Source organism: Vulpes vulpes, chromosome 16, assembly GCF_048418805.1.
Source record: "Vulpes vulpes isolate BD-2025 chromosome 16, VulVul3, whole genome shotgun sequence".
Lineage (NCBI taxonomy): Eukaryota > Metazoa > Chordata > Mammalia > Carnivora > Canidae > Vulpes > Vulpes vulpes.
In genome coordinates, this window is record NC_132795.1 from 45115435 (window position 1) to 45139841 (window position 24407).

A 24407-nucleotide genomic window follows, 5' to 3' on the forward strand; every position below is an offset into this window, starting at 1 on the left:
GGAGCTGGAGAGGAAAGTATAAGCGACTATGTGTGTGCCTATTGTCCCAAAAAAGACTTGAGCACATTTATATTCTAGGAAAAAAGAGCAAGTATCATGAATAAAGATGCAGATGCAGAAGAGATGGGAGATCCCTTGATAAAAGGGAGGCACGTGAGGACACTTCCCTTCCTGGGACTTTGGACCATTGATTAGCTCTGTGTGTAAATAGGTGAGTGTTTGGGATCCCTGGGTGGCGCAGCGGTTTGGCGCCTGCCTTTGGCCCAGGGCGCGATCCTGGCGTCCCGCGATCAAATCCCGCGTCGGGCTCCCTGCCTGGAACCTGCTTCTCCCTCTGCCTGTGTCTCTGCCTCTCTCTCTCTCTCTCTCTGTGACTATCATAAATAAATAAAAATTAAAAAAAAAATAGGTGAGTGTTTTAGTTGAAGATGGTATGGAGGGCTGACAGAAAATTGCAGAAACCATCCTTTATAATTTTATTATCTTTCTTGTTCTAAATCTGAGGTGACGTTGTCAAGTTAGACATTCAACTCTGTCAATTACTAACAGTGTTTGCACTGAAATAAATGTTCATCCACAGTCTTTACAAAAGTTCATGATTCATCGGTGGTCTGTCATCCTGAAGACAAAATTTTTTTAAAGATTTTATTTATTTATTCATGAGAGATGCAGAGAGAGAGAGGCAGAGACACAGGCAGAGGGAGAAGCAGGCTTCATGCAGGAAGTCCGATGTGGGACTCGATCCCAGGTCTCCAGGGTCACACTTTTTTTTTTTTAAGGTTTCAAATGTACTTTATTTCTTAAATCATGCCATATTTTAGTAGGTGCACAGTGCTTTCACCTGGCATCAATTATGAGTTGGTTTTGAAACAATTCATTATTACACCAGCTGGGATTACTGATCCCTCCATTCTTTTGGGGTGACTCTGCCAACAGGGGATAGGTTCCATTCTATTCCAATTTGTGTTGCTGTATATGCCCATACAGCAATACAGAAAGTGGCTCCACTAGCTAATACAGCATTACCATATTTATCATGGAAATCAGGTGCCCGTTTCTGGTGACTCTACCTTGCCATTGTTTGTGCCATTGTCACACCCTGGGCCAAAGGCAGGCACCAAACCACTGAGCCACCCAGGGATCCCCAAACAAATTTTTAAAAACAATAAAAAATAAATAAACCAACCTGCATCCCCTTTTGTAGCATTCTGAAAATAAATCCTGTACTGCCCGAGACTTTGTGAACCATTTGGATGTTTACGGCAGGTGAAACTATGACCACCTGTGAAATTCTTAGTGAGAAGAGACAGAGAGTGAGTTGGCTGTGTATTTGCCTCCCTGTCCCCTATGTGCTCCATCTTCCTGCCTGCGTCTTTACTAGGCTTAGGTGAAGGGCAGCAGCTGTTCTGGGAGTGTCACCCCAGCCTGTGCACAGGCCCTTCTTACCCATTGTGAGTGAAATGGACTAGAATCACACAATCTTCATCAATTTTCCGCTCAGTAGAAATCCGTTTTCTATGCAAGGGGGCTATAGTGCATTTGCTCTGCAGCTGGCAGTCCCACGGAGCTGAGCTGGAGGGACAAAAGCAGATGACCTGCTGCTGGGGAATGATGTGCTCTGTGTGGGTGTGCTCACCTGACTTTGCAACTGGAGTCAGCCGCCCCCCCCCAACCCCCAAGGAGAGCGGTGGAGGCTCTGGTTGAATTGAAGGAAATGAAGAGTATCTTGTTTCAAGCCTTAAGTTCCATCTAACTCATAACTAATGAACTGGCATTCTGCACAGCGGTGCCATCTTCCACAGGCAGCAATTACATGAGAATAGAATCCAAACTTGGTAGTTCTGTGACTGGCTGGCGTACAAGCTGCTAGAGTGGGAAGAGGCTTTTCACACAGATGTTAGCTAGAAAATAGACGGATGGAAGCGGCCACAGCTTACTGGGATCACAATAGGAAAGGACGAAGATTTAAATTTAAAATGTTTAATGCACAAGATGATTCATGCTGAAGATATTTTTTTCTTTGTGTCATTTATGAGACTTCTAAATGGGTAGATTTCAACTAAAAGTACAAATGGGGCGATGTTAGTAATCAGCCTGGTGTGATCTCCCAATAAACTGAATTGGAATTTCCTATGGAGCTTATTACAAAGTGGATTTCTAGACAATGCCTTATGATTCTAATCAGTAATTATGAATGAAGCACAAGAATTAGCCGTACATAACAACTCCCTAGGTAATTATTGCGCACAATGAAGTTCAAGAACTACCAATGTGTACTGACCTTGGCAAGTGACACAGGCAACACAATTATGAACAGAGAATTCAAAGGCACCTTCAGTTTTCAATTGTGCATTTTTAAACTACTCCCTAACATAACGGGGAAAAAAAACAAGGAAATGAAAATTATATGGATAAAGAACAATTATCCAAGTAGTTTTCTTTATCATTTGAATAGCATAAATTGATGTTTCTTTCTAGAGAGAGAACAATTGGGCCAAGAATTTGAAGATATTTAGTAATTACTACTCACTTCTTCAAGTGTCTTAGGGCAGATGTCAAACATATCCACTAGAAAAGAAGGCTCAAGTGTCTTGCTGAAACCATGTGATAACCCTACTTGTATGGACTCAACTTGTACAATATCACTTCAGCCCGCAAATGCAAATACATGGCACGATAAGTGCCTCTCCTCTTTCTTGAATAGATATTATTCTTCAACTATAGCAATCCCACTCCTGCCTCTCCTCCCAACCCACGTTCTGACTGTGCCTCAAAATCCATGTCAATAAGGCTCGCCATTTTTCTAATCTCCAAAATGCAACTGAAGAAATAAATTATCTCATGGAAAACAATTTTCTCTTAGTTTAGGAACATGCCTCAGATCAAAAAAATAATAATAAAACACTAGTTAATCTTCCAAAGAATTTCATAAAACATATACACATATATTGATAAGCCCTTAATTGGCTTAGATTTTAAAAGTCAGATATCGATAATATCTTACTCTACTTAACAATGGAGATTACCCTGTTTTTTCATTATGGTCTTGGAAATAGAAATTCCCAGTATCATAAGCAATTTGCTTACATAAAAATATGCAATCAAGGAAGTAAAGATGCTATCCAAAATATCACCACTGCTTCAATTAGTTGTTAGGGAGTTAATTCACTGAAAAAATATTATTCAGCAGAACTGAGCATAAAATTTATAATCTAATCAGTTTAAGAAACAATCTTTGAGATTCAATTAACCTAACAAGAACAAGGAATAGTATGCGTTATCAGAATCCACCTTTAAAACGTTCAGATGTCTGTTGCCTTAAAATCAAACATTATCGGTGAGCGTACCCCCCATGTCTGCTATATACACCACCCAAGGGAGAGTTTACCCATGGAAATAAACAAACTTTGTAATGTTTATTCTGAACTTTCTGTACCAATGAACAAGAAAACGAAGTGTAGCCAACCAATTCATAATTACCTTTTCTCTTTTGAAGGACATTTTATTGATATCTGGCTTTCCAAATATTAGCTTGTCACCTGCTAGGTAGTTTCACTGTGGAAACAAAGTGATAGGGGATTATTTTTATGTACTGTTTTTGTGTCTTGTGTAACTACTAGCATAATCTGTGCATCTCTAAAGGGGGAAGACACAGAACACATGAATTCTAATAAAAAGGAATGACAAATAAGTTATTTTAATTCTTTTTACCTTTGCATATGTAAACTCTCCAAAAACAAACAAATCAAAAAACTATACTTCCTGATAATATGCTACAACTCAGGTTCTATAATAATCTCTGGTGACATCTTTCCTTCGACATCAACTATATCTAGGTCGACATGATCACTTTTTTGCTCTCCTCCATCTTGAATTCATAATCTTTCAGCATTTACAAATTATGTTGTCATTACTCATTCTCTACTACGTGTCTGATTCCTTGAGAATATAGACCAAAATTTGCCTATCTGATATCCTCAGAATCTGGAGTATATTTTGCATGTATCAGGAATTTAATAAAATCTTGAAGGAATAATAAAAATCATTTGAAAAGAATCCTGAATATTACCATGACACATGGTATCTTTTGAAAAACAGAGATTACCTCCTTACAAGTCTTTCTTTCCTCCCCAAGCTTTATAAAGCAGAACAATATTCAGGGATTAGGGTTACAGCATTAACGCCTACTGCTTATGTTTCGTACTGCTTATGTTTCAACCATGAGACAGATAACCTTTATTCAAACTATGCTCTATGTGGATTGTGTTGAATCTATTTAAATCTGGAACAGCTACACTTAACATCAGACTTTCAATTGCTTGCCATTCACTGTAGAACTGGAAGGAATTAAAGGATGAATATTTTTAATTAAAAACAAATACTACCTAAGTAATTGTAGCTTATTAACTTCATAGACATATTTCAAGGCTTAGTATTTATTTGTCAATTACTAAGGATAGGAGATAAGAATTACACCAAAATAAATAATAAATTTAGAAAAAAAATCTTGGATTTTTACTATTTATGATGTAGCCCACTGGTGTTTCACAACAAAATACTTGTTATGAGCTTCAAAGGTAATCTTGAGCTCTTTGAATTAAAGATATAAACAATAGAAAAGATAAAAATACACTTAACTTGATGGTAATTGACCTTAGCTTTGTAGTCTATTCCATGTTAGTTTGTAAAATGCTGTTTTCTATTCTACAACTATATACCTTTTATTACTAGTTAGGGCCAACAATTACTACACCTAAACATAAATATGTCAAATTTTCTAATCTGTGTTTCTTTTCACCCTAATTCATCTTCGTAAAATTAAAAACATTTTAATGCTTTCATCTTTTTGAGATGTCTAGCTATTCTCCAGGCTAGATATTTTCCACCTTTCTAATCTTGCCTGCCACACATTAAAATTACAGAATAGAAACTACAATGATAAAGGAAATCAACCATTGATTTCCCAAGATAATCTAGAGCAGAATAAAAAAGAATGTGGGGTGTCTATGGGGACAATATCCTTTTTTTTTTTTTTTTTACGATAGTCACAGAGAGAGAGAGAGAGAGAGGCAGAGACATAGGCAGAGGGAGAAGCAGGCTCCATGCACCGGGAGCCCGACGTGGGATTCGATCCCGGGTCTCCAGGATCGCGCCCTGAGCCAAAGGCAGGCGCCAAACCGCTGCGCCACCCAGGGATCCCTGGGGACAATATCCTATTTTAGAAAATTCACATGTGATACAACATCACTTTCATATACTCTAAGCTGTTCTTCTCTCATAGATTATACGATCAAAGACTGAGAAGTAGAAATAATTAAGTGTATATACATGTATTTTACTGAAAGAATAATTCATAAAGACACAGTTTACCTTCAAAGAGAAAAATGTATCAAGGTCTAAAATGACCACTTCATCGTAAGAGAGTAAAAATAAATTTATGGCAAACTTGTTAAGATGACAGACACAAGTCTCTCATTTCTTCTTTTGGGGCTATCATATTTACTTGGGGGGACTTTTTAAAACAGAACTCACACAAACCTCTGCTGTATCTCTGTAATAGGTATGGAATGGCATGTGAAGGGCTAGGTGATTGTGGATTGAGACTGAAAAAAGATCCTATTAAAAAAAGGAGAAAATGTTTCTTAATTATACCATATTTTGAAGCAATGATTGTCACATAGTAAATAAATTTTAATTAAGTATATCCCTTTATTTTTTTATTTTTTAAAAGATTTTTATTTACCTATTCATGAGAGACACAGAGAGAAAGAGAGGCAGAGACACAGGCAGAGGGAGAAGCAGGCTCCCTGCAGGGAGCCTGACATGGGACTCGATACCGGGTCTCCAGGATCACGCCCTGGGCTGAAGGCAGGCTCTAAACCCTGAGCCACCCGGGCTGCCCAGTATATCTCTTTAAATAGAGGAAAACAGAGGCATATGAAGACTTAAATAAAAGTTGTTTTCTATTACTAAGTAACATAAATCTGTAAAATAGCAGTAAAAATTGGTAGCAGAATTAATACAATACATAATATCTTAACTGATATTGCCTTAGGGATCCCCAGGGCTTGCAAAACACCAAAAATTCATTCCCTATTTTTTGTTTTCATGTTCTTATTTTCAAAGAAATTCATAGTCCGTGAAGAATTCTAAAATCTGAAGCTATCAAGGCTATCAAAGACAAGGAGTATCAAAGTTATGAGGTGAGTAACTGTGATTTTTATGAATGCCATGAGATTTGTGCATTGTGATACTACTAACATGATTAACAAATTAGACAGGATGTTGCTAGATCAAAATATCAGGGTTATATCCTCTAATATTAGAGTTGCATAAAACTGGGGCACTCAGGTGGCTCAGCTGGTTGAGTGTCTGACTCTTGGTTTCCGCTCAGATCATGATGTTGAGGCTGTGAGATCAAGCCCTGCTTCAGGCTCTGCGCTCAGCAGCTCAGCACAGTCTGCTTCAGATTCTCTCCCCATCTCCGTCTCCATCCTGTTCATGTTCCCCCCACCTCAAATAAATAAAATCTTTAAAAAAAGAACTGCATACTCTAATCAGAGGTATATATGTGTATGTAGTAGAAGTATATGAAGTAAAAGATAATGTTATTTACCAAAATATATTTGTATAAAGAAAATAATAATAGAGGTTAAGAGCTCATTTATTCCTTCCTCTATTACACCTAACATAGTGTCTGGCATATAACCACTGTATAATATGTATTTGGAGAACAAATGAAAGAATACAAATAATACTTCTACTAATATTTTAAAAGAAGGATTTCCCATTTCTGGTCTGGCATGTAGGAGCTTGTAAGTCCTCACTCCACACTAACACATAAAAAAACGGAAATATCAACAGGTCTTCCTGGATCTGACAAAGAAGTGAATCCACTGGGCAAGCAACTCCTCCCAAAATTAGAGATACAGGTGAATACAGGGAATCACAATTTACTAGAGCATAAACCCATGATCAGAAATGTCTCCAGGTACCAGTGCTGGGCTAGGAAAATCTAAACTATAACCGACAAATAGCTAGAAGCTCAGTGTGGACACATCTAAGAGTTTAAAACCCCAGGGAAAACTAGTCCTAGAGTCGTTCCACAGTTTCATGTTTTGCCTGTAAGAATGGGGCCAAGTTCTCACAGCAAATATGACACAAATATGCCAACACCATTCCTGAAGGGTGAGGAGAAAGTAACTATTTTGAAATACACCAGATTATTCTGTTCTTAACAAGATCTGCCCTCAAGAGAAACTTTTTCTTTTCTTTTCTTTTTTAAGGGCAATTGACCTGGAGGAAGGGAAATATCCAATCCCTGCCAGCTTTAGCAGGTGGGAAAAGGCAAAGGCAAATACCCATCTCTGGCCAAGACGACCCTTCCTGTCCCACTCAAGTGGGGCAGAGCAGGGGACAGAGAAGCACTTGTGGAGTTCACAGTCCAGCAGCACAGGCTCACTAAAAGACTGAAACCAAATCCTAGACTCTACAACAATCCGCTTCCCCACACCTTTCTGTACCACTAAAATCTAATTTCCTACAGTTTCTTTGACCCAGTACCTCATATCCAGCTATTAAGGAAAAAAAATTTGCAAGGCATATCAAGTGGCAGAAACACAATTTGAAGAGACATAGCAACTCTCAGAACCAGATATGGCAAGGATGTTGGAATTATCAGACCTGGATTAAAAAAAAAATGACTAATATGCTCAAGGTCTTAATGAGTAAAGTAAACACCATGCAAGAACAGATGGGAAATGTAAGCAGAGAGAAGACATTCTAAGAAAAAAATACAACATAAATGCTAGAGATTTAAAAAAAATGTAACAGAAATGAAAATACCTTTGATGGGCTCTTTAGCAGACTGGATCCACTGAAGGAACAATATCTGAGATTGAGGATATGTCAATACAAACATTAAAACAAAACAAAAAAAAATATTTTAAAAATGGCACAGGATATCCAAGAATTCTGGCACAATTACAAAAGGGATGACATATGTGTGATGGGAATATTCAAAGAAAGAGATAAAGGAATAGAAGAAATATTTGAAACAAGATTAGCTGAACATTTCCCTAAATTAGTGCCACAAACAAAATCATAATTCCTAAAAAGCTCAGAAAACACCTACTAAAATAAACACCAAAATAAAAATAGGCATTTTATATGCAAACTAGGCATATTATCTTTAAACTTCAGAAAATCAGAGATAAAGAGAAAATCTTTAATGAAGCCATGGAGAAGAAAAATACAATTGAATCTTGTCTATGGAGAAGCAAAGGTAAGAACAACATCTGACCTTTCCTCAGAAACCACACAAGCATGAAGAGAATGGACAGAACTATTTGAAGTGTTGAGAGAAAAAGGCCAAAATCTATAATTCTGTATCCTGCCAAAGTATTCTTCAAAAGTGAAGGAGAAATACTTTCCCATACAAACAAAAACTGAGGGAATTTGATGGCTAGTACGTCTGCCTTTCAAGAAATGTTAAAAATTCTTCAAAAAGAAGAAAAAGGGTATTGGTTAGAAATTCAGATCTTTAAGACATTTAAGACTGTTTTTCAAAATACTTGAAAACTTTCTAAATATTATATAGTTCATCAAAAAATTACTATGGAAACTGAAAGCCATTTAGAACTCGAGTAACAATTAAAATAGCTGTAAACATGGTACTTTAAGAATAATTTATATTCATTTTTTATTTAAGGAAAAAATCAAGGTTTGACTATATCTGAGCTCAGTGATCAATTCAAAAAAAAATAAAAGTAAAAGCAGATAATCAACTTGAATTGAAACAGAAAAACATGGCACTAGGGTGGCTCAGTCAGTCAGTTAAGCATCCAACTCTTGGTGTCTGCTCAGGGCATGATCTCAGGTCATGAGATTGATCCTTTGTCGGGATCCATGCTCAGGGCAGAGTCTGCTTCAGATTCCCTCTCCCTCGCCCCCTTCCTCCACTCTCACTCTCTTTCTCTCTCAAACGAATAAAATCTTGAGAAAAAAAAAAAAAACAGGAAAAAAGCTACATGAAAAAGAGGCAAGAGACTTTAATGGAAACTTAACAAAAAACTGAAACTTCAATTTCTAGGAACAAATGAAAAGATGTTTCGTCTCATTCACTTCAGGTTAAATGCAAATGAAAACCTCCAGGAAATATCCTGACAAACCAAACAGATTAGCAAAAATTTGTAAAAAAACTTGATAACCCACAGATGACTCGGGTATAGATATGGACTACCTTCATTCCAGCCATGCTGAACCAGAGGTGGTAAGATCTGACCTCACGGTGACAAGTTTCAGGGAATGTGTGAAAGTGGGATGATCCCCAGACTCACACTCTTGACCTCCGTACCTTACTGCCTCCCAAGAACAGACAAAAAAATAATTTCTACGAAGGAGAAGGGCAGGAGCCCCTCTCTCTCATGACCTCCCCAAGCTCCTGGATGTTGTATATCAGACAAGTTGGCTTTTGATATTAAACTGAAGAAACAAAAGAGTTTGCTCAACTGACTTTACCTATGACAAAGCCTCAAGATCACATGGTCCTTGGCTTTCCCCTGAATTAAGGCAATCCACCTAACAAGTATTCCTGGGGATATTTATGCTATTCTCATCCAAAATGTCACCAGGAAAATGAGATTTAGTTTAGCTGTCCTCAGAAGAACTACCCCCCCATCCAACCAACGTCCCTTCCTCCCTTTCTTATTCCGCTTCCTCCTCTCTTTCCTTTCATTATTTTGTCCACTGGGCATATTGTGCTTCACCATTGAGCTAAATGCACGATTACAAAGGTAAGTTTTAAAAATCACCTGTTTTGGGGTAAATTTCACAGCCCAGTATACATATTTCTTGAGGGGAAATGATGCATTCATATGTGTTAATGCACTACGACTTCATAAACAAACTTTCTTCGTAGAGGTGATTCTTGATATCTGCTTTGAGAGACTTTGGTATCTTCAGCTGATATTCCTAACTAAACAGACATGTAAAAACCATTGATTTGAGAAAAATAATAAGTAATTAGTGAACTAATCACAGTCTTTCTCTTAAGCATATTCTCTTTTCAGCTCACAGTAAAGACAATCAACCTATGGTTAGAATCAAATACAGAATTGGGAAAGGTTGTCAGACTTGATAAATTTTTTTTTCGCAATGTGAAGTGATAATTGCAAGGTTATTTGTAGGCTCATAGGATTCCCAGTTATGCATGAATTACCTCAATTATCTCTAATAGGGATGGCAAAGGAAGAAGCATGGAGTGGCTCAGAAATAATTCATATTGCTTGAATAAACGACTCCTTTGGCTCACGTCAACAGGTTTTATGATTATGTAACCAGTTACAAAATGAGTTGAAAATAGAAATCGTCACTTACAGGGAGTTTCTCCTGTGTAAAAAATGTTTGCAAGTTTTAAAACTTATTTTTGCCTGAAAACCACTCTTGGATTACTTGGATCTTGACCATGTGTAAAAATAAAGAGTTATCTAAACTAAATGCGGTAATATAATTTATTTTTTTAAGTTCAACATTTACTTCTTATCATGTGCTTATGAAATATGTAAATTAATTTCTTACTCCTTGTGGAATGTAGACTTATTGACGCTTTTTGCTCAAATATGCAGGCTAACCTTGTAATAGTGCCTTTGTCATACCGAGTGATCTTGTAGTCAGAGAAACTTCCCCATTACCTTATTAAACTACACTTTTTCTCCTCTTTTCCCTTTTTTGTCAGAATAGAATCATATGAATTTTAAATGAGGCACTACTCTCATTTTGCTCCTGCAATATTTTGGGATATGTCTAGAACATCAGGACTATGGGTGTCAAGAAAAAGGGAGGCTGGTGTCAAGCAAATCCCAGAAGTAAACCTCTTTTCCGCCTTGCCATGATTCTGGCCAAGGTGCTTCTCACCTCCACAGGGCCTTGGCTATGTATTATTATTTAACTTACATTTTTTAAATTCCTTACTTCAGGGAAGTCTCTTGAAAAAAAAAATAGATCTCTCCATTCCTTTTTGCCTTATTCTACAGGGTTGTGAGTTGGAAAGATGGCTTTATTTCAAGGTAACATTTTATATTTCGTTTTAACCTCCTTGATACAATTTTAAATGGCCAAAAATAATGCAAGAAACTCTCATAAACTCTTCCCTCAGAACTTCCAATTGTTTATATTTTTCGTCCATTTGCTTCAATGGTGTATAAAACATTTCATGTGGGTGTTTGTTTTTCTTTCAACACTTTCTTTTACTCCACTCTCTTCTTGCTTGTATGGTTTCTGACAAGTCCACTATTATTTTTATCTATCTTCCTCTTTACTTAAATGTCTTCCCATCTCTGGCTTCATTCAAGATTATCTCTGGCTTTGGCTTTCTTCTGATTAAATAAGATAAGTTGAGAAATTTTGAGTGGGTCGGGTGGCAGGGGCAGGCAGTATTTGTCCTACTTGGTGTTCTTTGAGCATCCTAGATTCGTGGTTTGGTATCCATCATTAATTTTGAAAAGTTCTTGACTATTATTACTGCAAATATTTTTTTTTTCTGCTGTTTTTCCTTCCTTCCATCCTGGCAACCCAATTTAGGTAGTTTCCCATGATTCGTCTACAACCCTACTGATTCTCTTCTCTACCACTCAAGTTTACTGAAGAACATCATAACATCTTAAGCATTTTTTTTATTTTGTTACTTATTATTGTTTTTATACCTTAAGTGTTTTATTTTGGTCCTTCTTAAATTTGTCATCCATTCTTACATATTTACTCTTTCCATTAAACCTTTTAGCAAATTAATCATGGTTGTTTTAAATTTTCTAATAATTCCAAAATCTGTATCATATCTGCTTTGCCTCTGATACCTGTTTTGTCTCTTCAGACTGCTTGTGTCTTGGCCTACATATCTTGTTTTTTGTTTTTTTTTTTTGTTTTTTTTTTTAATGAACAGGTGAACGCGTGCCCATTGCTAGGAACTGAGGCAAACAGACCTGATATGTGAAGATGTATGTTAATCTCATTAGGAATGGGCTCTGCTAACATTTGTGGCTCCTATAGATGCTAGAGGCTTCTAATTATTCTATTGTCCATATTTATGTCTTTTCTCTTGATTAGAGGTTTCGAATTATTCTATTGTTCATATATATGTCTTTTCTCCTGATTCTGAGTTTCCCTAAGTATGTTCATCAGAGAGAGGAGACACCTTGCTACTTTTCTAATTGTAACCCAAGTACTATACCAGAGTCCTGTTGTGATGGTGGTAAGAAGGGGATAGAGAGCATTCTATGGGCTTCTGATTAAGCCTCCATCCTTTAGAGAGTAGGCCTTGCTGTGGAGATGACTCTGGGTTTTACCTCAGTAATTATTCTCCTGCTCCTTCTGCCACATTCAGAAGGGTATTTTTCCTGGATGCTTTTTGTAAGAATCTAATTGAGCTTTCTGTAAGTAAATCACTTGAATGTGATTGGTCCCCCTTAAAACTCCAGCCTCCAGGAATTTCTCACTCTCCTGTTCACCCACAATAAGCTTCCAGCAATTTACCAGAAATACCTTTTTTTTTTTCCCCCTGAGATCCTAAGGGTTCGTGGCTCCTACGGGTTCGTGGCTTCTGCTGCAATTAAGCAGATCTTAGCTGTGTCTCCTTGGATTTAGCCGTCTCTCCAGATTTTAGGGGAGCCTATGTCCTGCCGTGTCCGTTTTCTGATATGCCTAGGAAAAATTGTTTATTTTTAGTTTGTCCAGGTTTTTCATGTTGCAAAGATGAAAACAACAACTTTCAAACTTTCTACATGTCACAGATGAAACTGAAAGTATCCTTAGCAAAATTTATCTATTATTTTTAGTACCTACTGATAATTTTCTAACTCCTTTATTCCTTCTCTATAATTTTTTTTTCTGTTATTGGATTGTGATTGTTTTTGAGCTGTTTCTCTTCTTTGCAATTATTCATTTACATATTCATTCATTTTTATGTCAGTGTGTCAGTTTATTTTTCTTTCATTTAATGAGACATAATTCAGCAAATATTTATTTTGGTACTCAAGCTGTTCCAGGCTGGCCAGCAAGAACTCTCTCATGCTGATTGCTGAAACCTCTGACAAGTCTCCATGATTCTTGATGCTTCATTTCTTTATGACACAACATGATATCCCAGACCCAATTTTTATTTCTCTGTTCTAGTATTGAAATCATCCATTCCTCCAAGGAAGTTTAGTTTATTTTAGTGAAGACTGGTATTTAAAAATTGAGATCTGGGGATCCCTGGGTGGCGCAGCGGTTTGGCGCCTGCCTTTGGCCCAGGGCGCGATCCTGGAGACCCGGGATCGAATCCCACATCGGGCTTCCGGTGCATGGAGCCTGCTTCTCCCTCTGCCAGTGTCTCTGCCTCTCTCTCTCTCTCCCTGTGTGACTATCATAAATAAATAAAAATTAAAAAAAAAAAAAAAAGCAAGACAGCTGATAGCTGATAACTTTAAAAAAAAAATAAAATAAATAAAATAAAATAAAAATTGAGATCTGTACTCAAATTACTCAATTCTGCTCTTCTCCATTCCATTTTTATAACAGATGTTGCCTTTTGAAACTGTAGGTAGGATCCTAGGGAACATTCTGGAATTATGGAAATGCTCTTTATTTTTTGACATGTAGATATGTAGATTACATGGAAGTATACATTTATAAAAATTCACAGAGATATATCTTTATGTATATTTTACTATATGTCAATTACACCTAAAAAGAATAAAACTTGCAAACAAATATTGAACTCTAATTAGTGTATTTGTTATTGCAGAAATATGGCTTAAATAAGCCAAAAATTATTTATGTATATTCTATTATTGAACAAATTGAAATGTTAAGGATAATTAGGGCTAGGTAAGTCACTATTGAGGAAAGGAGTTATAAAGGTGCTGGGACAACTGAATACATACAAAAGAATGAGGTTGAACCTCAACCTCATGCCATATAAAAAAATAATTTGAAATGTATTATAGACCTAAAGAGCTGAAACTACAAAAGTCTTAGAAGAAAATGTAGGCACAAATCTCTGTACCTTTAATTTAGGTAATAGGTTCCCAGCTATAATAACAAAAAACACAAATAATAATAACAAAAGATAAGTCAGACTCATCAAATCAAATTGTTTCTGCTTCAAAAGACATAATCAAAGAAATAAAATAAAATGACACTAAAAAGAAAACAAAGATAATAAAAGGAATATTTTAAGAAATGACAATGAGAAAACACTTATAAACTATATACCTAAAATGGGACTTGTATCCAGAGTATATAAAAACCTTCACATTTCAACAATAAAAAGGTAAATAACCAATTTAAAATACTGAAAAGGATTTTATTTTATTTTTTAAAAGATTTTATTTATTTATTTGAGAGAGAGAAAGGAAGCATGAGCAGGAGGAGGGGGAGAGAGAGAAGTAGATTCCCTGTTGAGCAGGGAGGTGGACATGGGGCTCTGTCCCAGGACCCTGATCACGACCTGAGCTGAAGGCAGATGCTTAACCCCCTGAGCCACCCAGGTGCCCCGAAAAGGATTTTTGATAGATATTTCTCTAAAGAGGGTATATATATGGCCACGAGGTATATGAAAAGATTCTGAACATCATAAGTTATCAGGGAAATGCCCGTTTTAACTGCAAAGAGATACTATTTCACATGCATTATGCTGCTAAAATAAAAAGGACAGATAATAATTATGAGTTCATAAGGAACTTCATAATGAAGTTCAAACTTCATTCCCTTCTGGTAAGAACATTAAATGGTGAAGCCACAATGGAAAACAGACTGTCAGTTCCTCAAAATATTAAACACAGAGTTTCCATATAAGCCCAGCAATTCCAAACTCTAGATATATTTTGAAGATCAATGAACACATATTTCCACAAAACTGGCACATGAATGTTAACAGCGCCATTATTTTTTATAGCTAAAAAGCAGAAACACCTAAATAGTCATCACCTGGTTAGTGGAAAAACAAAATGTGGTTGCCCCACACAATACAGTACGTGGTCCTTTGGAAATGCCCTCTTTCAGTTTGTAAAATATTTAAAGGTACGCACTTATTGAATGCCCTAACTCATGTGAAATGTCCATAAGAGGCAAATCCACAGAAACAGGGAGCAGACTATGTGTTGCCAGAGCCCGTGGGTGGGAGGGAGGGTGTGGCTGCTATTTGGTAGAAGGTTTCCTCTTGGGGTAAAGATGTTCTAAAATTACACTGCCTGGATAGTTACCAACACTAAGACTATAATAAGGACCAGAGAACTGTGCGCTTAAAGGAGGGATTTTATTGAATTCTATTTCAACAAAACTACAATGGGGAAAAAATTGCACTGAATCTACAAATTGATTCATTGAGAATTGACATTTTTACACTATCAAATTTCCCCATTCCTGAACGTCTGTAGCGACTTTAATTTATTCAGTCTTCATTAATTTCTCTTAACAGTTTCATTCTTTTTGATGTAGAGGACATGCAATCTGTTGTAATTTCTTCCTAAACGTTATTTTATTTTAGGTATTTCAGTGGCTTTTTAAAATCTTTCTAATTTTCTCATAGTTTGGCTAGTATATAGTATTACAATCGATTGCTTCTGAATCACCTTCCATCATTTAACTATGCTAATCTACATGTGTATAAGCTTTAGTAGTGGTTTGACAGATTTTGTGGAACTTTCCATAAAAACAATTATGTCCAATATTAGGGACAATTTGCTACTTATTTTCACTCCTGAAGCTTCTTTTTCTTTCTTCTTGCCTCAATTCACAGTTATATTAGTTACATAGGTAGACAGACACAGTAGACTTCAGATAGATAAATAGGTAGATAGGTAGAAACACAGTAAACAGAAAAAGAGAGAGATAGACTTGATTTATCCAAGTCATGTTATTTTTCTCAGAAGGAAGTTAATTAATTTTCCTCACTTTTCCTGTTGTTAGACCAAATGCTAGCTCATGTCTTTCTGCTATCTTGGTTTATCATATCTTGATTTGACTTATCATCTACTAAATAATAATAAAGTGGAACCAGTAACGCATGAAAAATGAAAGATTAAATGTGATCAGTCCCATAAAATGTATAACTGAGTTTTTCTTTCTTATTTTCCCAATTTAATATATTATCATTTATTAAAAAATTCAGCCAAAATTTTAGTCACCAAAACCCTATTTCACTTTGACTATGGAGGGGGAGATTTTAGAGTCTACGAAGCGGGCTGTGTAACTGTAAAACTTTATGGACTACCTTGCTTTAGAAATTTGCAATCTACTTTTTGCTCAAATCCTTAAGTAATATGATTCACTTTTTTAAATAGTAGAAATATTCCAGTTGGTGATGATACTGTCATAACTAAAACCCAGTTGCGTATAGACCTAAAAAAAAAAAAAAACAGGCTGTCATATAATATGACTGCCTGAATATTTCAAATAATCAAAAAAATTGAGCACAGAACCTACCCAGAACAATATGTTTCAAATACTGCAATGTTTGATCTATGCACAGAAATTAATGAGATAAGATTTTATGTTTTTAACTAAGGCATTTTGGCACATAGAAATACATTTAAGAATCAGAAAAAATAGAAATATCTAAGTATAATTATTTAAAATAAGTATATAACATCGCTATTCTCATACTGAATTCATCAATTTGTTTTGACATTGGGTTGACACAGCCTTAGGCTGTTTTCTTACTTTTTCTTAGAGACAATGCTGCAATTGAGAATAGAGCTGGTATCTTAGTTTTACATACAAAGATAAAGTATTTTACATACTTGGATCCATTTCCCTCTTACTACTTATACCTGTCTACAATCTATCCCATGATAACTTTATTATAAATCGAGAAGAAAAAAATGTAATTGAGAGCTGGGTGTTCACAGGATATGCCCACAGCAAATTTGATGAAAATTTCATTTGTTTAGAATGACTTCCTGAGACACTTAGTAATCTAAGATGAAGATATTTTGAATCTATATACTTTAGCATCATCCTATATTTCAGCAAACCCCTACTGCTGAGGGGGAAATACAACTAGCTATAAAATATAAGAACCTACTTAATCTTAGAAATTTGCTCTATTTTCTTTATTTAATCTTTCAAAATCATTATCTAATTTCACATTATGACCATCCATTTCTCTGAAACCAACCCCACATTTATACCCACAGCCTTGACCACTAACTTGTTACTTCTCTATAAAGGCTGTGTCGATTGTCACCCCAAACTCACTATATAGAAAATTTAACTCCTCCGTATCATCCTCCAACATAGATTTTGCTTCCAGCTAACCCAGTTCTGTCAATAAGGCTTTTCCAGGTGACTTTCTAGATTCCTTGGCTGGAAAACTCGGTCATATTTGATATATCCTTCTTTCAAAAAAAGCTTTCTTGTGTTCTTTATGCCACTGAATCCTCCTAATTCTTTCTTTAAAATAAGCTCATGTATGATCCTTCTCCATGACTACCAGAGGCTCTAAGAACATAGCCACCACTGCCTTCTACTTAGGTAAATGCTACAACCTATAGTTTAACTCCTTTCTTTAATTTTAAACTTATTAACAAATTATTTAATCCACTCCTCCACTGGGCTTTTAAGAAAATATTTTTTTTTAAAGCTTAACAAAACTCAAAATAATTATTGATTAAACATTTATTCTCTTGAAAAATTTAGGAAGACATCTATCTAATATATTTATTAAAACTTTAAATGATTGCAAATGATATATACTTCATTGTAATAGCCCTATCTTAGAGCACTGTTTAAATATATCAAAAAAGCCAAATACTATTACAATTTGATAAAACCATTATCTAGTAAAATATATAAATAAACTATTCATTAATTGTAGGAAATTATATTCATTGTAGACTCCTGGGTATGGAAATCTCATGATAGTCATTAAGCCGAATCAGTGTAATATATTTTTACATAGTGTTTTTTTTTTTAGTTTTCAACTTGACTTTTTTCACTGTATTATCTTTGAGTTTCACAAGAACCAAAGAAGCAAAGAAGTACACAGTACACAAACAATGGTATTCCCATTTTATATATAATATTAACAAATTTATACAGTGTTTGGTATGTTCTTGTTTAATATATATTTAGTATGTGCCTGTTCAATGTATGCTATGTTCATAAATTAATTTAATCTTCACAACTTCAACTCTAAGAGGACATTATATTATTATTCCCCTGTATAGTTAATGAGGAAATCTCAACATTCCACAGCTAGAATGGTAGACCCAGAACTCTGTAGACATCCATTATAATGTTCATATTGTACTGACTTTCACAGCACAAATAAAGAAATTAGGGCCTTATGAAAGGGTGATTTTTTCATATTATTATTATTATTATTATTTATTAATTAACAGACATATTAATGAGTGTTCTAGAGCTCTTGTCTTCTGATTCTAATTTATGAGAGATTATAAAGCTTAATGAGCATATTGCAAAATTCTTAGTAAAAGTCAGATCAATGCTTTTCTCAGATCTCCCCCCCCCCCCCCCCCAAAAAAAATGTTTTAATTTCTGGCTAGGTATCATTCCATTGGTCAAAAAAATACTATTTGGGATATTAGGACTCAAAGAGTAGCAAATTTTTGCAATAGTAGAGTCTATATTTGTGGATATACATTATGTATGAATAAAATTACAAGGGCTAAATCCTAGTTAAATGGACCGAATTGAATCATTTACTTAACAAAGATTTACTGAGTAGTAGTCACCAAGCACTGTCCTAAGCAGTTAGGCTCTGTCATTGAAAAAAAGATCCTCCCTTTGTGCAGCATCAAGGCCTTTTGCTCAAGTGGGCTCCCCATATTTTGTTTAATTCTCACTATTCACCATCTTTAGATTTTTAATGATATTTTTAACATTTTTATTTTATGTAAATTACATAACAAATCTCGCTGGCCCCTTTGGTGCTTCTTGATTATGCCAGTCATCCCTACCTTAAAATTTCTGTGTTGGCTGCTCCTATTTCCTTGAATGTTATTCCCCCAGAAACGACTGCATTTGTTACCTCTGCACAATTTCTGCTCAAATGTCAGAGCTAATCTTAAGACTGTTAAAAACTACAGCCATTCCTCCAGCATCAACCATATTGAATTTCAAATCCTTATCACCATACTTTATACTCTCCTTTCTATAATACCCACTAATAAGTTTCTTATTTACTGTTGGTTTGTCTTTGTTTTTGTTTTTGCTTTGTTTTTCTTTAATCTCTCCATTAGTTATGTGTACACTGCACATCTGTAACTGACTTCATTTTTATCTCTTACAATCCATTTAAAATAAAGCCCAAAAGTTCTCTTGAGGAAGAGTAATTTGGCAATATAAACGGAAGTCTTTATTATATTTTATCTTCTCTGTGTCCGCCATGTTTATCTCTAAGATGATATATGCATCTTGTGGATTGTTGTCTGGACATTAGAAGGTTAAGAAAATTATCAAGCCTGAATGATTCACCTGAAATGTATGGTAATGGACACAGTTTCTCTGAAAATCATGAGTGAGGTAAAGGAGAATACTGCTCGAGGAATGAAATTTTTAAATAAACAAACTGTACAGATAACTTTTGGCTCCATGCTCATGGAGCAATGCCACATCCTAGAGTAAAGAGGGCTAGCAAATCGAAGGGGCAGGGGACTATTAAGATTGTTAATGAAAAGATCCATTTTAGTTATTGTTATACAGTGATGTTTATCAATATAGCTTAATTTCAAGAAATACTGCACTTTATTTTTTTTTATTTATTTTTTTTATTTATTTCTGATAGTCACACACAGAGAGAGAGAGAGAGAAAGAGAAGCAGAGACACAGGCAGAGGGAGAAGCAGGCTCCATGCACCGGAAGCCCGATGTGGGATTCGATCCCGGGTCTCCAGGATCAGGCCCTGGGCCAAAGGCAGGCGCCAAACCGCTGCGCCACCCAGGGATCCCGAAATACTGCACTTTAATCTCCCAGTTTGTTCTGTGCCTTTCGAATACACATCATCCAGCATTTAATTGAAATTCAATCACATGCTTTCTTTGGAACTAGATACTAATATTCTCTTTTCACTGGATCGGAGTCCTTTGAGAACACTGAATGATAACTGAGCATAGAATTAAGAGAAAAACTACCCCCATTTACTCTATTCAACAAAAACATCTTTTGTAATTCTGGAAGACTACGCAAACTGTTATATTAAGTAACAGAGCAAAGAGCCAAAATGAAATTTTATCAAGGGCTAATATTCCCCAAATCAGTTTGATAACAGGGACATCCTTGCATTTCCTGGAAACCAAGAAAATGTCCTAGTTTGCTAAACAACCATCTGGAAAGCGTAAGAATACTAGAGAAATCTGATTCAAGCCCTAAGACTAGCTCAACTCATAGCCATGGACGAGTTGATATCTGACTGGTCCTTAGCAGGTAGCTACGTGGAACCTAAGATATGAAAATGTTCAGATTCATTTGAATAGATCCAGATTTCACAAATAAAGAGCAAATCAAAAAGAGATTCGAAGTATAAATAAAACCAGAATAAATGATATAGTTCTTTGACGGTACCAGGTCTTGGCATTCCCCTGAGACCAAAGAATAAAACATTTCCCTTAAATTTCACACTACTCAATAAATGTTTAACATACAGCCTAGTGTTTACATATTTTGTCTTTGCCATAAACTAGATCAATATCATTGGAAAAGTTATTTTATTTTTTTCAGATTTCAGTTGATCTATAAAATGATGGTGAGTTTTCTCTAAATGAAGTAGACTAGAGGTCTCATCCTAAAACGCTCATAAGGAATTCTGTTTTGGAAAAATTAACATTTGTTGAGAAAAAATATTGAAATGATTTTCCAAAAAAAAGTTAAGAAACTTATATACCCAGATTTTTTTAATGTAATATATTTTGACAAGAAGAAAATGATACAATTGCCAGAGAGCAATCATCAATAAATCAAACAGATGAGCCACCCGCCACAAAAAAAGTAAGAGCCAAATGATTAGAGTAATGAAAAAAAAGAAAGTAATGCAAAAAACCAGTATCCTAAAGATTTTGGGGGAAGCAGAAAAAAAAATATATATATATATAAATAGGCATAAATGAAGAGTGCAAGAAGTGATTTTCATTATTGTAGTTGAGGCTTTGAGCCACAAGCATCAAAGGAATAATTCCACTCAAAAATCTCCTACCCAAGACACAATGACATGGAAGTTTGGGCCTTGTACCAAGTATCTGCCCTGTAGTTTTGGGGGCTAGGGGGACAAAAACAAAAACAAAACCCAAAAGCTACCACATGAGCTTTGGTTAAGGCAGAAAACAGGTTAAGGATTCGGGATCCCAGTAGGTCTCAGAACATACACATAAAACACAGTATAGTATGAGGCAGCCTGATTTATAACCGTAGAAGTTTAAAGAGGAAAAGGTCATTGCAGGATGCTGTGCTTTACTTTAAACGATTAACCTACTTGTGGGAAATTGTTTCACACCAGAACAATCTCATTTATTATAAATACTGAATCTAGGAAATGCCACTTATTAATTCTATGATATAAATGAGTCATATGTAATATCAGGCTGAGTATTTAAATAAATCATTTCAGGATGATTATCCATTATGACTTACTGGTGAACTTTCTTATTATGGAAGGAAGCTAACTAAAGACATAATCACTGAAGTATTAATCCAACATGATAATCGTTCAATAGGTGGGGTAGAAAGATATTGATGAGAGAGAAGCCATTTACCATTAACTGTAGTGCAGTTTCATGGCATTTTTAACCTCTTTTGTGATTTTTTAAAAAAGATTTTACATTTTACTTAAACTCAAGTACCTAAATGCTACTATGTAGATTATGACAGTTTAGAGGTTTATAAAGTCCCTGAATAGTTTATATGGCTACCCAAAAGGGCTTTGGGGCCAAGATGTACTTTAGGTTGACATTCTATGTAGTAATTTATATTATAATGAAACGGATGTACAAAGTCTGTACATGACCAGGAAAAAATTGATTTTTTTTTAGAATAACATCCTTTTATTTCTTCTTATGCCCTTACCCTTTCAGGTTACCCAGCTTGTCACAGCAATAAATAGCTTCTACCTCATGCTATGCCATGCTCAGTGGATGCTTAGTAAGGTCAGAAAACTAAACAAACAAGAACAAAAGAATGAAAAGGCAACATTCATATAAGAAGGCAGAAATATTAGGAAGAAGTGGAAAGATAGTTTATGGTAGTATTTTTCAAGGCATGCTTCATGTAACATTACTTCTATAAGGTCCTTTCATCTTGAAGATCCATGGAAAAAAGTACCATGTTCAAATACGTGTGGAAAATCTGCATATGCTAACATTTTCTAAGGCATATTTGCATACCCAACACTCTAACTCAGAAAGAGAAGGAACATATTTAACTTTGCTTAGCTATTTATTTCTCAAATTTGTTTGATCATAGAAGTGTATCTATCATTCAACTCCTATTAAGCAGCTTCTCAAACCAGGGTTCTGCAAATCACACTTCAGGAAAACATGGTTTGGGTGACATAGTCAAGGGTTGATTGTTCCCTTTCAAAATGAAATTAACAGGGTTATGTATTCCAAAGACAAACATTTTATATTTGGTTTCTCATTTGTGTATTCTTTATTTAGAAAATCCAAAGTAAAACAACTCTGTGAGTTTATGTCAAACTGGGGCTCCTGCCTGTCTATGGGCTGCATGCTTTCATCAAATTTTTAAAATAACTGTAGGATGGCAAAAGAGCCTATTTCCTTTTTCTCTATCAAATATACTGCCAAGTATAATATAGCTACTACCCATGGCTCCCACCTTCTTCAAGTATCCCACTGGTCTTATGACCAAGAAAAGCAAGCAGCACTCACCTAGAGAATGAGGCTGATAGCAGGATTTTCCACTGCTAACACCAATTATCTGTGGATTTCATTGGTCATCCTTACCAACAGCGTGAGGAAGCATTCTAATGCTCTTATTAATTTTTCAGAGCAGAAATTGTGAATACGTGTGATCCCAAGTCATACACTTCATAGCTCATTTGGAATAAGAAACGAAGGTTTTCTCTGAATTCATTACATGGAAGTATGAAAAGCAACCTAGCAACCTGGTAGCTAAACAAGGGAAGTCTTGAGTTTTGTAGATGTGTTCTCTCTTAATTCAGATGTGTGGCCTGTCTCAGCAGGGGCACACTGATTCTAGTGTGCAATGAATAGTACTCAAGTGGTTTTAATGCCATCTTCTTCACATGTTCCATGTATGGGATGGCCTTGATGGGAAGAGGCTCGAGGCATAGTCCATGCAATTATAGTCTAAATAGAAAAGATAAATACATAGTGGAAATAAGTGTAATAGGCACAGAGTATAAGAAACAGAATGAAAATGAGCTGCTTCTAAGAACTGATTTTTATTTTTATTTATTTTTTTTAATTTTTTTAAATTTATTTATGATAGTCACAGAGAGAGAGAGAGAAGGCAGAGAGAGAAGCAGGCTCCATGCATCGGGAGCCTGATGTGGGATTCAATCCAGGGTCTCCAGGATTGCGCCCTGGGCCAAAGGCAGGTGCCAAACCCTGCGGCGCCCAGGGATCCCAGAACTGATTTAAAAGTAGTGATAATCAGAAAGACACGAAACCACAGTTTATTGTGTATAGAGAACTATTAAGCATATAACCCAAGGTATAAAGGGAATAGAAAGGGGCAATTATGAAATCGAAGAGGGCGAGTATGACCCAATATTCTTAGCGAGGTGAGTGGGTTCACTCTAGCACTGCGATGTAATACTGAAAATACAAAATTAGGTTGAGAGAAGAAGAGAATGACCATTAAATGGCCAAATAGTAAAGAGGGAGCAGAAGAGATGGTTGCCTTAGTGTTGATAATTTTCAGCATATAGGAGGTAACTAAAAATGTGAGGGGATTAGATAACCCATATGAGCAATGGGTTGGGAAAGACTCAGAGAGAACACCTTTATTTGAAATGACCCCTAGGGAATATTACAACTAATTGCATATTATTTCAATGTTAGATATTACTTTAACAACCTATTCCCCTATATGTGATAGTTACCTTTTTAAGTATGTTTAGACTGAAAAAAATAGTCTTTTGGTGTTACCAAAACAATTTATATATTTGTTGAAAAAAAAACACTTACTTTTTAAATGGTTTATTGCTATTACTATTGAGGCCACAACTATGAGGATAACAAAAGTCTTACTTTAACTTTCTATTCAATATGAGCAGAGAAATTACAATTTTTTAATTGTAAGTGGTCCTCCATTTAAACTGATATTTTATGCAGAATGTTTACTGAATTATATTAATTTGTTGTCCCATATTAGTTTTCTTTCTTCAGATACATTCTTTTCCACTTTCCAGGGCCGCTGAGCTGTAGAATTGA

The 24407-nt window shown here is 35.5% G+C and overlaps 1 pseudogene; it reads right to left on the reverse strand.

The window, feature by feature from the left end:
- Positions 1-764: 764 nt before the first annotated feature.
- Positions 765-1090, reverse strand: LOC140595997 (cytochrome c oxidase subunit 7B, mitochondrial-like; annotated as a pseudogene).
- Between the last annotated feature and the right edge of the window lie 23317 nt (positions 1091-24407).